Genomic DNA, 14,210 nt, shown 5'->3' with positions numbered 1-14,210 from the left:
TGAAAGATAAACCTAAGTCTTGCTCCACCTGCCAGGCGAAGGTTTACATTTTTTTGAGCCGGTGAACTGAATTTGAATTAAAACAACCAGAAAAAAATATTACAATGCAAGAAAAAATGGCGAGCAAAAATCATAATCCTTTATAGTCCTGTAAACAAGTTAGATTGTCTTTTGGAAAAATGCTTTGAAAAAAACATCACTTTTTATTTGACAGTTCATATTTACCGGATAAATAAAAGGACCAATTAAATTGGTTAGTTAATTCTCTAAGATACCACAGAAAATGTTGTGATGCATTTCTTAAGACATGTTCTGTAATCTGTTTTTAAAGGAACAATTTTAAAATACAATGCTTTAATATTCCTCTCTCTTCTATTTTCTTGAAGAGTTGTGATTAACTTTAAAATATAAATAACATATAATAAGTTCTCAAAAAGGAATCAGAAGGATGTGGTGTCACATAGCTGATCCACTTCCTATTGAATTTTACATTTATTTGAGTGATTATTATAGAAAGGTGAATACTTTTAAAAAGAAATATAATTTTTTATAATGCTAAAAGAATTATCAGCCAAGTTGTTATTGATGCCCTCATATGTTGTACAAAGAAAGAAGAGAAAAAGCTATCAAATACACTCAAATTGTGCCTTAAAGTTCCAACCAGATTGTAGAAGATAAAAGATTAGAGACGCTGTATTAATACAGTTTTATTTTTACTGGAGTTTATTATCACTTACAGAATAAATAAATTAATGAAAAGAATAGAAAACAGAAGAAATCAGGGGAGCAAGATTTTGGAAATAGTTTTTAATTTACTTTAAATTTTTCAAATTTCCTTTGATATGAAGCCAATTTGGTCCACATTCACTTCAGAATTCTTACAGATTTCATTTCTTAGCAAATTTGATTTTGTCTAACAAAAAACTCTCAATTAATTTTTGTATCTGAAGGTCTTCTCCTTGGAAATATTTAAATTTAGCAGAAAGATCATTGAGCTAAATTCCAAATACCTCAGTTGATTACACAAGTAATATTCCTTAGCTTAGCTGTATTCTCCAGATTCCAATTGCCTACCTAAAAAGCAAAGGGCATAGGTTCAGTTTTCACAATTTGTAAAAGATTTGCAGTGCTCTACAATCACAAGTAATCCCACTGAAGAGAATATTCTTTGACTGATAAAAACTGGGTGGCGTGGGATTTGTGTATGGATGTAGATGTGCTTGTGTGTGTTTGTATTTGAGGTTAGCCAGTGATGACAAGAAAATAGTTTGTATCAGTGTTCAGCAATATTTTCTTTTTCTTTATATATATATATACTTTTATATCTATATATACTTTTAAAGAAGCTTTAGATTACATAAATGTTACATCAGAAATATAGGGAATTCCTATATGCCCCACCCCCTTCCCCTCCTACACTTTCCCACATAAACAACATTCTTCATTAGTGTGGTACATTTGTGACAACTGATGTACACATATTGAAACATTGCTATTAACCATTGACTATAATGTGCATTATTGTTTACACTTTTCCTTGCACAATTTTATAGGTTATAACAAAATGCATAATGGCCTGTATCTGTCATTGCAATGTCATGGAGAACAATTCCAATGTCCTGAAAATGCTCCCATGTTATACCTTTTTTTCTCTCTCCCTCCCCTCAGAAGCTCTGGTGGCCACTGTCTTTATATCAATGATACAAGTTCTTCCATTGCTAGAACAGTAATAAGTCTATAATATAGTAATAATAAGTCTATTTTAGTCAATTGTTCATTCCCTAATCTTGAGGATTTGGGGATGGCAATGCCTACCCTGTTTCTAATTGAGAGGGGCTTAGATCCCAATGGGCAGATGGATGGAATTGTTTTGCTTACAGTAGTAGACACTCTGTGTTCCTTGGGATGGGCATTGTCCACCATCATACACTTCTTAGTTGTCCTGGGTGTGTCCAGTGAACTGGAGAGTAGGTGTCTCAACTCTGCTGAGATTCAAGGTTCACCTGGCACAAAAACAGACCAAAGATTTACATCTCTGGGACATATATTTAATAAGCAAAGTGGTAATTATAGGTTCAAATAAAAGGGGCAGAAGAACCATGTGTATGAAAATTATAAATGAGTCTAATCTTGTTGCATTGGGGAGTATAAATGTCAAAATAAAGTCCATTGACAGGGGGATGAACTCCTTAGATTGCCCACCCTGCTTAGGGTTGACAGATGTCTCTAGAGGCCTCAGAGGCCCCACTATTTGAAGTACTGTTTGTTGAGGCAATAAATGAGATCCTGTTGAGATGTGCATAAGTGTAACCTCTGGAATGACCTTCTGACTCTCTTTGAAATCTCTTAGCCATGAAAATTCATTTGTGTTTAATATTTCCCCCTTTTGGTCACGGTCTTTTTCCAAATAATCCCTTGGTGCCAGGGATGCTCATCCCTGGGAGTCATTTCCCACTCCAGATGGAAAGTGAATTTATATGCTGAATCTGGCTTAGAAAGAGGCCATATCTGAGCAACAAGGTGGCTTTCAGGAGGTAACTCTTAGGCGATATATAATACTAGGCTAAGTTTCAATTTCACAAGAAAAGTTTCATAAGTAAAATCATCAGTATCAAGGTCCTGGCATAATGGTCTGTCCTCTTTCTCTTGGCACTGCTCATGACATGATTCATGCCACTCTATTAGAGAATATAGCAGGATTGCCCAAGATAGAAATTCAATATTTTTATAATTATGTGGGTCTCTGCCCTTTGAGACAATGACCCATTAACCCTTGAACATATTAATATGCCTTAAAGGTATGCCCCAGGTGCACCCCTCCCCACACCTGCCCCCATCACCAACGTCCTGTACCAGTGATGCTTCCCTGCCATGGTTGTGACCTTTCTATGATCCAAAACCTTCCCCAAAACAAAGCCAAAACACAAGTAAAATTAATAAGAGAATATACTAATGATAAAGCTAATAAAATACAAAAATTAAAAATTAAAATAAAATAAAAATAGTTTCACTGTGTCTTTCATAACCATAAGATCCATTATATTTTATGTACAGTAACAATTTCTTCCATATGTTCCCCCAGGTCTTATTTATTTTGTTTGATCTTCAAAGGAGTTTTAGGTTATAGAAAAGACACATAGAAAATATAGGGATTCCCATATAACCAACTCCCTCCCTCTCTCCAACTCTCCCCTATTAATGACATTTTACATGTGAGTGGTACATTTTTTTACAATTGATGTACAAATTTTGAAGCATTGCTACTACCCATGGTCACTGGTTTATATTATGGTTTACATTTTGCACCATATACTTTTATGGATTTTGACAAAATTTAAAATCTCCTGTATCTATTATTGCAAGATCATACAGAACAATTCTAATGCCCTTAAAATGCCCTATGTTCCATCTATTCTATCTTCCCACCCCCTCCCCTCAGAACCTATGGTAACCACTAAGTTTCAGTGAACTCTTGGATTTTCAGGACTTGGTTAAAACTACAATGGTGAGAATGTTCTTTTGGCAAGCATGGGAGAGGAGGGTTACTGGTGTAGGCATTGGAGGTAGGGGTATATACAGGAGAGGGTGCACCTGGGCATGCTTCTGTAGATTAGGAAAGTGTTAATCTTGTCAAAGTATGTTATCTCAGTGGATTAAGACCATACAATAAACAATAAAATATTAAACTCCCATCCAGAGCCTCCATGTTGCTCAAATGTGGTCAGTTTCTAAGTCAAACTCAGCATGTAAATGAATTACCTTTCCCCCAGTGTGGGACATGACTCCTGGGGATAAGCCTTCCTAGCACCAAGGAATTATTACCAAGTACCAGCTGGTGAAGCAATGAGAAAAAAACCTTGAATAAAAGGGGGAAATGGTAAAGACAAATGAGTTTATATGGCTAAGAGACTTCAACATAAGTTGGGAACTCATCAGAGAGGTCGTGCTTACACACATCTCAGCAGGATCTCAGAGACAGCCAAAGTAGATACAATCCCAGGAAGGGGTGCTCCTGAGGGCTACAGAGACACACAGGTCCTACCATCATGACAGATGGCTCTGGAGTTCAGTGCCTTGTCAGTGGGCACTACTCTGGAATTTGTGCTCCTGAGTGTGATGGAGTTGGACTCAGATGTGACCTCTCTATGCATGCTTCTTCTGTCACTTTTATTGAACCTGTGATTGGTACTGAGGTTGGTATATGCTCAGAAGACTTGAATCCCTGGACTCTCTGTGTGTCAGCTAGCCTCTGAACCTCAGGAGAGTTGCAACACTTACTCTCCAGTTCATTGTACTTACCCAGGTCAGCTAACAGGAAGGTGATGATGGTCAACCACCACACCGGGAAACTGAGAGAGTCTACAACTGCAAGGAGGAGAATTCCATCCATCAGCCATGTGGGATCTAAGCCCCCTCTCAATTTAGAGGTGGAGTGGACATTGCCACCCCAGGATCTTCAGGATGGAGGAACAAAATATGGATTAGAGTGGACTTACTGGTATTCTACTATAGAATTATTGTGACTCTAGCAATGGAAGAAATTATATCATTGGTGTGGAGACAGTGGCCACGGGAGTTGCCGCTGTCTCCACACCAGGCAGGGAGAAGGAAAAAGTGGTATGATTTTGGGGCATTTTCAGGACTTGGAGTTGTCCTCAGTGATATTGCAGGGACAGATGCAGGACATTATATATCCTGCCATAATCCACTGAATGGACTTAGAGAGAGTGTAAACTACAGCATAAACTTTAATCCATGCTGTGTAGCAGTGCTCCAAAATATACTCATCAAATCCAATGAATGTTCCACACTAATGAAAGAAGTTGTCAATGGGGGAGGAGTAGGGGTGTGGTGAGTAAGGTATATGGGGACCTCTTTTATTTTTTAATGTAACATTTTGTGTAATCTATGTATCTAAAAAGAAAAAAAGGTGGGAAACAGAAATGACTCAAAGAGTTGGGCTCCCGTCTACCATATAGGAGGTCCAGGGTTCAATGCCCAGGACCTCCTGGTAAGGGCGGACTGGCCTGCATGGTGAGCTGTCCCACACGGAGTGCAGGCCCACACTGGAAAGCCACCCCATGCAGGACTGCTGGCCAACGCTGAGAGCTGGTACAGCAGGATGATGCTACAAGAGACACAGAGGAGAGAAAATAAGAAGACATAGTAGAACAGGGAATTGAGGTGGCACAGGAGAGTGGTCACCCCTCTCCCACTCTGGAAGGTCCCAGGATCGGTTCCAGGAGCTGCCCAATGAGAAGACAAGCAGACACAGAAGAACACACAGTGAATGGACACAGAGAGCGGACAACGGAGGGAACAGGGGGAGGGGAGAAAAGATTTAAAATAAATCTTTAAATAAAAGATAATTTAAAAATGAAAAAAATATATAATGGGGGGATTATAATGGAATCTTGAATTTTATGCATGATTTTCTGTAAACAAACAACTTCTCATAAAAAATAAAAATAAGAAACTAAAAAAAACCAACAAACTCCCATCCAGGGGAGTCCTACTATGTTCTCAGTTAGAGGGACAAGAATCTCTCGAGAACATAGGCAGTGCCTAATAAAAGAAAACAGACCAATATGTCAAGTCCCCAATGTGATTACAAGCAACTCTGCATCTTATTCTTCAAACATTTTCTTTTACAGGCCATGTAGTAAATATTTCCCTTTTTTGGATCATACAATCTCCGTTGCAATTGTTGGATTGTGCCTGTGGAGCTTGAAAGCAGCCTTAGACAATATGTATAAGAATGTTGTGTGACTGTATTCCAATAAAATTTTATTCACCAAAACAGGAAGCAGTCTGTACTGGTACAACCCTTTGGGTAGGCAATTTTCAGGTTATGTCTGAAGACTTTATAAAATTTTGATATTGTAATCTCACTTCAAATAATTTATCCTAAGGGGGGAGTATTTGGACAAAGGTGTAAGAATATTCACAAGGATGTTCTTTGTAACATTATTTTTTTAAGTCAGTGCTATTGGTTACCTCCAGAATTTTGTGCTACCATCACCTCCTTCCATTATCAAAACTTTTCCATTGTCCCAAATGGAAACTTTGTATATTTTAACCCCTAACTCCCAATTTCCCTACCCCCACCCCATCCCCTGGTAAACTATATTCTAGATTCTGACTCTATGAGTTTGCTTATTCTAATTATTTCATATCAGTGAGATTAGAACATTATTTATGGTGGCAACAAAGGGGGTGACTAAAAGCCTTTCAATAGGAAATAAACTTTATGCATATTATAGTTTATCTATACAGTGAAACACTACATATCTACTAAAATGATACCATATGTCTATAGGTACTGACATGGTACAATATCCATGATCTGATACATTGTTGCATGGGAAAGAAACAGGGAATAAAACATTGATTATGATATCTGGAATGATGATTATCTTTAGACTATGAATTAGAAGTATTTTCATATTCTTTATACTCTGGTATGATGTGTTTGCACATGAGGTATTGCTTTTATAATCAGAATAAAAAACTACAAAGGTATTTCAATTTGGAAAAAAAAATGTGTAATACCAAAAATATTCCATTTGGGTGGAGCAGATACACTTAATAAAATAGTAGTTACTGTAAAATATTCATACGCAGCTAACTTAGTGTTTTCCAAGTAGATTCAAACTCTCAGAGCATCAGGAAATGGGCATTTCAGCAGAGAACCATTACTGTGCAAAGTTGCCAATCAGGGACTCGTCTGCATTTAACATTAGCTTGTCTCAGCTTGTCTGAAACAGTAATGACCTCTTCTTGTCTTGTTACATCGTTGGGGTCACTGCCAATTGAGACAGTGTTTGGTCTTTCTCAGAGAAGAAACTTTCACAAGTTTGTTTAGCCAAGATTATAAAATAAATTAGCAGTAATTTTTTAAAGAATAATGGAAAAGCTTGGAAGGTTGACCAAATCCCCAATTTGGTAGCCTTCTCTACTTTTTCTATTTAAAGTATAATATAAGGAAGGATGGGCAACTTTCCTCATGAACTCTTTCTTTTATTATTTTCTTATAAGTCTCTCTGAAATGTTAGTTTCCCTAAGGAAGATGTTTTTGAATGTTTAATAGCAGATTCTACAAGGAAAAAACATGCTGGCCAAAAAATTTAACATCTTTTTAAAAAGTCTTTTTATTGTGCTTAATATGTTGCAGGCATTGCTCAATGATATATATTGGCTCATTTAATCCTCATGATAACATCATTCTCCTTTTACAGAAGAAAAATAGGCACGGAAAGGTTAAGTAAATTGCCAAATGGCACACAACTAGTTTTGGAGCCTAGGTAGCCTGCAATCAACTTGTTTGTATCTACTGCCTCACTACACTTCCTACAAAGCCTCCATGCCTGTTTGAAACGAATGTATAAGATGCATGCACATGGGAAAGTTCATTGTGACCAGCTTTTCATATGTATCTAAAACAAACAACTGGCAAGCAGATGTGGCTCAAGCAATTGAGCTCCGGCTTACCACATGGGAGGTCCCAGGTTCAGTTCCCGTTGTATCCTGAAGAAAATGAGCAAGACAGCAAGCTGACACGATGGGCCTCCCTCCCACATTGGAAGTCCAGGGTTTGGTTCCTGGTGTCTCAAAAAAAAGGACCAGCATGTGACAAATGGGCACAGCAAATGCAAACAGTCGGGGGGGGGGGGGGGGGGGGAAGGGTGTTGGGGAAAAAAAGAAAGAAAATAAATCTTTAAAAAAATAAAATACATGACAACACAAACAACCTAGTGTGCTTACCTTAAAAGAAATTTGAGGTTTTATTTCAGTTCAGGAAAAATAAATAAATAAAAGGTTTTCCAAAGGCCTGAACTAAAGTTTTGACAAAGTATGAAAATATGTCTAGGCTAGTAGCACAGTGGTCCTGTCTTGTCTGTTAATGTAACTTTTACTGGCCCACAATTGCGTCAGGCTATACAAGCAATTTTTTGCTTAGGAACCCAGGAAATGACTATTCCTTTCTCTGGGGTAAACTCTACCTTGGAAGTGAAGGTATCCTAGGAGCTTAGTACCCTTTCCTACCCACATCAAGAAGAATTGACAGCAGCAAATCTCAAGATACTTCTTTTTTAAAAAACATCCAGTATATAAACAGAAAATACAAAGGAATTCACATCTGATAGCATAAGATGTGCACATCCATGTACTATGTAAAGATAGGCCCCTTTCTCTTAGAAGAGGAAGGCACACTTTTAATTCCCGTTTACTGTTACAGTCTCAGTATCTACTTATATGGATGTCAGTCTATATTAATAAGATATATTTGTAGTAAAAATTTAACTAAAAATTTAAAAAACTGCCCAAGCTCATTAATGGCTGAAAATGAATCATTACATGACAAAATTTTCTATCCTTGGATGACAAAATTTAGTTGGGAGTATCTTTCAGGGGCTGATTAATGGAATTCCAAACATCACAATTGACAAGAGAAATCCTTACAAGAACCATACTAGTTTTGGAGGGTATAAAGAAATGTTTACTCTTGCGAGAGTTGGTGAGCAAATCTTCTCAGGACATATTTCACTACTCTGGACTGTGTTATCTCAGTTTCACATTCCTGCTTCTTTTGAAAACTTTCATAATTATGCCAAAGTCTCAAGAGGTTCTCTAAAAGCTAAATTGCTATGTTTGCCCTTCTGAACTAGGCATCCTTAGGACATTCATTTAAAAAATACATTCTTTAATGAAAACAGTCTTTGTACTCTAGAATCTTCCCTGCAGCATGACTCGGAAAATGGCCTGGTTTTCTCTTCGCTTGATTTTTGCAATCCCTGAAGCGTGCAGGGGAGACATTTGATTTCTTTTTAAAGCACAGAGAGAATAAAGTTAGTTGGTAATAAAATGCAATAATCGTCATCTCTAAGTAAAAAAGTGAAAGCCATAGTAGTATTCTGATGGTTGTTCTTTGAAGCCTTCTTTCCTTAGAGCTTTTATTGGATATTGGCTGAGAAAAGAGAAAAAGAGAGAAAAAAAGGCATCTCAATTTCCAACACTTCAGAACTGAAGGGTTTTGTTTATTGGTCATAGCACCAAATGGGAATACAAAATGTATGTGTTTTCTGTGCATGTTCTGGAGAGATAGCTCATGGTAAAACCTCAAGGGAATTGCGCTCCCCTGCATTCCAAACCAAATGCTTCTACTAACTAGTGATATAACCTTGGGCAGGTTAACTTACTACTCTTAGTTTCTCATCAACAATCAGGGCTGATAGCGAGTTGGTATCAACTTCATAGGGTTATTGCGAAGATCAAGTGCGTTAATATCTATAAATGCTTGGGGCTCACTGCGTCTTGCACGTATGTTCTTAGAAAATGTGAAAGAATATTGCTTTTATTCCCAAGTTGCCGTAACACACTTCGCAGAACATATTTTTTTCCTAGATCTGATTGTTTCCCATTTTCTAGGCTTTAGGCTGGTTTAATTACAAATGCTGTCTTCAGTCTGGTTCCCTGGGAAATGGGCTATAGGTGGAGATTCCCAGGCTGAGGATGAACGGGGAATATCTTCGGAATCAACAGAAGTGGGGAAATGAAGGAAGCAGGAACAGGCAGAAGGAGAAGCTGGGCTGTCGCAAGTGTTAGCAAATTCATCCATTGCCTGAGAAGCTGTAGACCTGTGACATATCTTTCAGGTTGCCATGGTTGGGAGAGGGAAGCCAGGCCTGTATGTATCCCTTCCACATTTGACAAACCTTTGGTCGCAAGCTGCTCCTTGGGGGTAGTTTGAGGGGGTGTGATCTTGGGCCAGGGGTGCCTCTCTGGTTTGAGGACACTGCCGAGAGAATGACAAAGCTGGTAGGTGGCCGCCACTGGTCCCTTCAGCAGCTGGATGAATGAGCCTCAGACCTGAAGGGGTATCTGGTGATGTCTCAGTACACTCATTACATGGACGTCTATAATAATAATTTTTTCATTTGCCACAGTGTCTTGATTTGCTTTAACATAGATCTTGCATGCTCAGGTTCAGGAGAGTATAAAGAACTCTATAAAGTATTCTTATAAAACCTAAATGAGCAGGCTAATTCCAGGAAAAAATGATATATCTCCAAGGTTCTTGCCTCTTTCTGGCCTCTTTATGCACCATGTGGGTTTTGAAGTTTTGCCATGCTATCTTGTTATAGTGTAGATCCAGGCTCTGTGTCTGTGAGTCAGTACTATGTGAATGTGGGTTTTATAATTACGGCAACCTTTTTCCAAGCTTAGCTCACCATGAACATTTTTGTTTTCATTTCTATGGCTTGAATATAAGTATAGGAAAAAATAAGGGGATTTTAAAATAAACCATCATTATTCTGTGCTAAGATATCAACTATATTTATCTTTTCTAACTCCCTTCTTATGCTTCCCAAAATACAATGATATTTCACATAGGTGTATATATACATATATATATATATATATATATATATATATATATATATATACACGCACATGCATATATATATATATGTTATGCACATATTTTGCATTATCTTTATTTCTTTACCTTAACATTATATCATAAATATTTCCCATGTGGCGAACAGTTTTTACAATTATAAGTTTAATAGAAGCACATTTCCAATGAGTTGCTATACTCTAAATTGCTTACTGTTCACCATTTCAGCTTGTTACCAGGTTTTCCCTAACAAACCATAATATAAATTACAAAATTCTGAAGTCAGCCAATTATTTCTTTTCAGTAAACAGTAGCAGTGAATGTTGGCTTCTTTTAGAATCAACAGCAGATTTAATAAAAATGATAACACTCCATCTATACCTAAAATTCCTTCTGAATTAAAGCCAGGCACAGACACATAAATAAGTACCCATACAATGTAACATGGCCAATGACATGATGGATCAGAGATAGGAGTGATTATTTCCAGCTGGGTCGGTGGGAAAGTGTTAGAGAAAGAGGGTTTGAAACGAGGTTTTGCAGGATGAGTAAAACGTACACAAGGAGAAAAGATAATCAGCATTTTGAGCTTAAGGAAAAGTGGGGTGTTATGTACCCGGCAGGGGAGCTACCATGATCACAAAGCTCTTTTCCCAGGACCAGGCTTATCCATCGCAATGCGGATATGCTCACCCTGCGGTTTCCCCAAATGTGGGAAACCTGGCAGCATAATTTGTGGTAGTGGGCGACTATGCTCAAGCCCTCCCCTTAAAAGAGAAAGAAAGGGGATATAAAAGTAATGTATGGATATAGGGAACTGTGAGTCAGCAGGTACAGGTGATGTATGGGAGATGAAGAGGTGCTGGAAGAGAGACTTTGAAACTAAGTTTGGAACTCAGGTGTGGTTGAAGGTCTAGTTCCCGTACGTAAGAACCTAGAGATAGGAAGAGAGAAAGAGAGACATAGTAGAAGGGCATGCTGGGGACTGATGATTCAAGCAGGTTGATCTCTGTAGTATAGAATTTTGATTCCCCTGTAGGTAAAAAGATAGTTCTGAGCACAAGAGTATCATGATTAGATTAGCATTTCAGGAGAAACTAGCTGGGGAGATAGGAGTCTCACACCTCACTTGGAAAGATATCTCACTAGGTCAAGCAAAATTTGATTAACATATTGTTTCATTTGTTTCTTCCTTCCTTCCTTTCTTCCTTATTCATGAATACATAATCACCTAGCAGGGTTTTAGGTACTAGGGCTATTAAGATAAAAATCAAGATTGATTTAAAATTATCCACTCATCCAACAAATGTGACTTAAGGGCCTGCTTTGTGCTAGATGGGTGAGTCAGAGCTGAATTAGCCTTAATCCATGGCCTTGAGTCTTTAATGTAGTTGCAAATAGGACTCACCGTTTTGGCCAATTGTCAGAGATGAATGGAACACTGTCATTCTTCACCAAGTGCAATTCCACAATGGAGATTCTAAGGCTTGTCTGCAGGATGTGTCATCCCAATCCCTCTCTTCAAAGCATCAGCCCTGTTCTGTTCTGTTTTCCTCTCAAAAAGCAAAGTCCAAATCTGGAAATCCAAACCCAAATGGAACGGTACATGTCCCAAGTCACCTGGCTGCTTGTGGTTCAGGAAGAATTTGAAATCATTTATGCCCAGTTACTGGTTTATTGTGGTTTATCCACTGTAGAAGAAAGCAAGTGTCTTGAAATTGTATTCTGCCCTTTAACACGGCCCCTCCTAGTCTAAGGTGGAATTGGATCCCCTCGCTGCCCCTTCTCTCTTTGGGTTGCCCTCAGGTTGCTTTCACTCAGGCATACAGCAGGACCCGATGCTGTTGTCACCCCATCATTTATGTTTCTTGTCTGTGAAAGAGCTCTTGCTCTATAGAAATACGTTTTGTTTAAGAGGATGAGGCATATTTTCCAAAGCCTTTTTTCAGAACTAATATCCTGGGAGTATTCATTCTTCCACACTACCTATTATGGTTACGTCAAGTGCTTGAAAAAATTATAAGAAAGATAAAACCAGATTACAGCTGAAATATATCATTTGTGAAAACATGTTTTAATTTCAAGACGTTTTGAAAGTGATTATAGCTACATCAGAGACTTCAAAATCTGCATTTTATTATTCTGCTGCAATCAGACCTAGTTTATCAGCTACCATAAACTGAAATGAAAAATAAGCTCATGAGAAGGTAAAATGTCTTCTGTGTTCAGAGGGCAAGATTATGTGTCAGCACCGTTTTTTAATTAATGCACCTTGGCTTGGTCAGTTGAGGGAGAGTGAATGACCTCTCGATTGGTAAGATTAGAATCCTGTGCCCCTGGTGGCTCTAGATGAGGGAGTGAACTCTAACAGGCAAGTTCCTGAATGGATATTTGGTGCTCTGCCCCATCCCGTCAGGTACCTTTATCCAATCTGCGATCCATTCCCCAGACTTGGGTGCACTTTTGTTTCCAACTGCTCACATCTGTGAATCTTCTTCTGGGTCGGCCCTTGGGCTACCAGAGCCATTTTTCCCATCAGGTGCAGAGAGCCAGAAGTATCTGGAAGTTTAAGAGCCTCCCTGTCTCCCCCCAGTGGCACATACCCAGTGACCTCCTGGTATCTGAATAGGAAAACTGAGCTCCAGTGCCTGGGGATGGGACAAACTCAGAAGTTGGTTTTGTTGCTGCGCTCCTCAGTGCGATTAGGCTGAAGCTACCTTCATGAGACTTTGCCTGAAACTACACCCTTGCCTGGCTGCTTTCTTTATGCTACGTTGCCCTAAAACAGTTTTTCCTGGAAGCACCTTCTTAATAAACAGCTTCCACATAAATACTTATCCTGGAGTACGCTTCTAGGGAACCTGACCTGGCATAGTGCTTCTGCTTAAAAATATCTATACCCATAGCCCACCTTTTAGAGCTATATCCTGGGTTGATAAATCTTCTGAACTGTGAGAGGGATAATCATAATGGCACAGAACGTCCCCAACAAGCTGGAATGGTTCAGACTCAGATGAACAGCAGATGGGTAGCAGCACCATCCTCTGTCCAGGATATCCGCCCGAAGTGACCGTGTGTTAGACACCGGAGACAAGTTTAATTGAGTTGAGTTAGAGAACAACTCAGATTTTAACCCAGCTGATTGGAGACTAACAATGAGCAAATGGAGATCCACCAACTCTGACTGTTTATAAACACCAAGTCTGGGTGATGTTCTCCTCCTTTTGAATAATTAGAAAGAAATGTAACCTCCGAAAGCCATCCGGAGGTAAAAATGAGAGGGCTTAGCATCCTGAAGACAGGAGGAGGACGAGGCCGCCAACATCATTTACAATGGGAACCAGAAGAAAAAAATAGAAGACTATTTATCATGCTTAATCTGATTTAAGAAAGTATGGGCTTTCGTAAACAGGAAAAGAAAACCACAAAATAGAATAAACTGAGATGAAGGGGCAACAGGACCAGATGAAAAGAGGCAGGATGTGCGGTGGCCAAGGCACCGGGCTGGGCTGGAGTGGGAGCTGGGTGAGTGCGAGGAGGCCAGCACAACAATTTCAAAATTCAAGTCCCGTTGTACCAGCCCCTCCACGCACTCACCCACATCCCGTCCTAGCACATGGACAAAGAGAAGCGAGTGATAGAAGACGGAATGAAATATATGGAGGACAGAGGAAGGCTGCACAAACTGTGAATTATGAGAATCAGGAAGGAAACTAGATTAACTGGAAGAGAAGTCATAATTAAAGACACAATTGAAGACATCCAAATATGTTAGGGAGTGGACTGAGAGAGGTGGGAGTTGACTGAA

General features: G+C 38.8%; 1 protein-coding gene and 1 non-coding gene across 11 annotated transcripts in view; both read left to right on the top strand.

Moving 5' to 3' along the window:
- The window catches only part of RBMS3 (RNA binding motif single stranded interacting protein 3), a 717,407-nt gene that overhangs the window by 248,290 nt on the left and 454,907 nt on the right, over positions 1-14,210 (top strand). The window lies entirely within an intron of this gene.
- On the top strand, positions 11,011-11,170 carry LOC111767185 (U1 spliceosomal RNA). The gene has a single exon (XR_002799073.1). It is a non-coding gene; the product is annotated as a U1 spliceosomal RNA (small nuclear RNA).

The sequence above is a fragment of the Dasypus novemcinctus genome, chromosome 31 (assembly GCF_030445035.2).
Source record: "Dasypus novemcinctus isolate mDasNov1 chromosome 31, mDasNov1.1.hap2, whole genome shotgun sequence".
NCBI lineage: Eukaryota > Metazoa > Chordata > Mammalia > Cingulata > Dasypodidae > Dasypus > Dasypus novemcinctus.
The sequence above is the reverse complement of the archived record's forward strand: the minus strand, read 5'-3'. Positions and strand labels throughout refer to the sequence as shown.